At 42.8% G+C, this 3,178-nt stretch overlaps 1 long non-coding RNA gene across 1 annotated transcript; it reads left to right on the top strand.

The window, feature by feature from the left end:
• The first annotated feature begins 443 nt into the window (after nt 1–443).
• Nucleotides 444–1,875, top strand: LOC121844301. The gene is made up of 2 exons (XR_006081939.1): nt 444–537; nt 1,407–1,875. It is a non-coding gene; the product is annotated as an uncharacterized LOC121844301 (long non-coding RNA).
• The last annotated feature ends 1,303 nt before the right edge of the window (nt 1,876–3,178 follow it).

Here is a 3,178-nt window from a genome sequence, read left to right on the forward strand (position 1 = left end):
AGAACAGGTAGAGGACTGGAGGACAGAGAACAGCTGGAGGAGTGGAGGGACAGAGAACAGGTAGAGGACTGGAGGACAGAGAACAGTAGAGGACTGGAGGACAGGTAGAGGAGAGAACAGGTAGAGGACTGGAGGACAGCGAACAGCTGGAGGAGTGGAGGACAGAGAACAGGTAGAGGAGTGGAGGACAGCGAACAGCTGGAGGAGTGGAGGACAGAGAACAGGTAGAGGACTGGAGGACAGAGAACAGCTGGAGGAGTGGAGGACAGAGAGCAGGTAGAGGACTGGAGGTTAAGCTGCCATAGTAACTAAAGCATTACAACCACAAATTGTTGTCTGACAATTTAAACCAATTTCTTGTTGGTTTCTGACCAATGTGTGTTTTTGTTTGTTTCCTCTAATAGAACGGAAGGTAGCGTTCTCTGTTACTTTGGGAGTTGGGGGGTTACTATGGTGGTTACTATGGACCCACATCCACTACCCTGGTCTACAAGGACATCCTGACAAACATCGGCAATCACTACAACCCAACTAATGGTGAGTTACACTGTACGCTTTGCTGCCATTTCTTACTCTTGGACTGATCTGTAGAGAGTCTTCAACTGAACTATCTATAGTCTTCAACTGAACCATCTATAGTCTTCAACTGAACCATCTATAGTCTTCAAGAGTCTTCAACTGATTACCAGTCTTCTGAATTAGAGTCTTCAACTGAATTATCTATAGAGAGTCTTCAACTGAATTATCTATAGAGAGTCTTCAACTGAACCATCTAGAGAGTCTTCAACTGAATTATCTATAGAGAGTCTTCAACTGAACTATCTATAGTCTTCAACTGAACCATCTATAGTCTTCAACTGAACCATCTAGAGAGTCTTCATCTGAACCATCTATAGAGAGTCTTCAACTGAACCATCTAGAGAGTCTTCAACTGAATTATCTATAGAGAGTCTTCAACTGAACCATCTAGAGAGTCTTCAACTGAATTATCTATAGAGAGTCTTCAACTGAACCATCTATAGAGAGTCTTCAACTGAATTATCTATAGAGAGTCTTCAACTGAATTATCTATAGAGAGTCTTCAACTGAATTATCTATAGAGAGTCTTCAACTGAATTATCTATAGAGAGTCTTCAACTGAATTATCTATAGAGAGTCTTCAACTGAATTATCTATAGAGAGTCTTCAACTGAATTATCTATAGTCTTCAACTGAATTATCTATAGAGAGTCTTCAACTGAATTATCTATAGAGAGTCTTCAACTGAATTATCTATAGAGTCTTCAACTGAATTATCTATAGTCTTCAACTGAATTATCTAGAGTCTTCAATTGAACCATCTATAGAGAGTCTTCAACTGAACTCTGTATGGAGAGAGAGCCTCACATGTTCCATCGCTTTCCCAGGTCACTTCACAGCCCCAGTGAGGGGAGTGTACTACTTCAGAATCGCCTTGTTCGGAATCGTAGAAAGGAACAGCGGAATACATTGCAACCTCCGCACAAACGGCACCGTAACCCTGAAGGCAGGTCTTTGGGAATACATTGCAAAGTCCCAGCACCATGTAGCTAATGCTGCCTCTCTGCTGCTAGAGCAGGGAGACGTAGTTGATGTTCAACTGGGTGGAACCACAATCTACGATGACAGTCACAAGAGAAACACCTTCAGTGGCTTCCTGCTCTTCCCAGTGTGAGATGCTATTCAGTGAACCACAGTGGAATGAAGCCCTCAGCCAACGTGTGTTTATCCTATATATATGTTTCTATTGATTGCAATGTTGTGTCTGGCAGGAGCACCCTTCTCATTTTGATGATACAGTAAATTAAATCGATTGATCGATCAATACATAAATAAATCAACCAAGAAATCTGTCAATCATTATGAATCTTTCTGCCAGGGAAAATGAAAGATTAACAACATATGTATTCTCATGTATGTTGTGGACTCAAGATCATTCAATATTTATTTTCATTCTATATCAATCTATAGAAGTAGAGATGTTGACTGTTGCTGTTAGAGCAGCTGTTAGGTATGGTAGATCAGCTGTTAGGTACGGTACAGCTGTTAGAGCACCTGTTAGAGCAGCTGTTAGGTATGGTAGATCAGCTGGTAGAGCAGCTGTTAGGTGGTAGATCAGCTGTTAGGTATGGTTAGGTATGGTAGAGCAGCTGTTAGGTATGGTAGATCAGCTGTTATGTATGTTAGGTATGGTAGATCAGCTGTTAGGTATGGTAGATCAGCTGTTATGGTAGAGCAGCTGTTAGGTATGGTAGATCAGCTGTTAGGTATGGTAGAGCAGCTGTTAGGTATGGTAGATCAGCTGATAGGTATGGTAGATCAGCTGTTAGGTATGGTAGAGCAGCTGTTAGGTATGGTAGAGCAGCTGTTAGATCAGCTGTTAGGTATGGTAGAGCAGCTGTTAGGTATGGTAGATCAGCTGATAGGTATGGTAGAGCAGCTGTTAGGTATGGTAGAGCAGCTGTTAGGTAGCTGTTAGAGCAGCAGCTGTTAGCAGGTAGAGCAGCTGTTAGAGCAGATGTTAGGTATGGTAGAGCAGCTGTTAGGTACGGTAGATCAGCTGTTAGGTATAGTAGATCAGCTGTTAGGTACGGTAGAGCAGCTGTTAGGTATGGTAGAGCAGCTGTTAGATCAGCTGTTAGGTATAGTAGAGCAGCTGTTAGGAATGGTAGAGCAGCTGTTTGGTATGCTAGATCAGCTGGTAAAGCAGCTGTTAGGTACAGTAGAGCAGCTGTTAGGTACGGTAGATCAGCTGTTATGTATGGTAGATCAGCTGTTAGGTATGGTAGATCAGCTGATAGGTATGGTAGATCAGCTGTTAGGTAAGGTAGAGCAGCTGTTAGGTATGGTAGAGCAGCTGTTAGAGCAACTGTTAGGTACGGTAGAGCAGCTGTTAGGTATGGTAGAGCAGCTGTTAGAGCAACTGTTAGGTATGGTAGATCAGCTGGTAGGTATGCTAGATCAGCTGGTAGAGCAGCTGTTAGGTATGGTAGAGCAGCTGTTAGGTATGGTAGATCAGCTGTTAGGTACGGTAGAGCAGCTGTTAGGTATGGTAGAGCAGCTGTTAGAGCAACTGTTAGGTATGGTAGAGCAGCTGTTAGGTATGGTAGATCAGCTCTTAGGTATGGAGGAGCAGCTGTTAGGTATGGTAGATCAGCTG

This window comes from Oncorhynchus tshawytscha, unplaced genomic scaffold (assembly GCF_018296145.1).
Source record: "Oncorhynchus tshawytscha isolate Ot180627B unplaced genomic scaffold, Otsh_v2.0 Un_contig_397_pilon_pilon, whole genome shotgun sequence".
Lineage (NCBI taxonomy): Eukaryota > Metazoa > Chordata > Actinopteri > Salmoniformes > Salmonidae > Oncorhynchus > Oncorhynchus tshawytscha.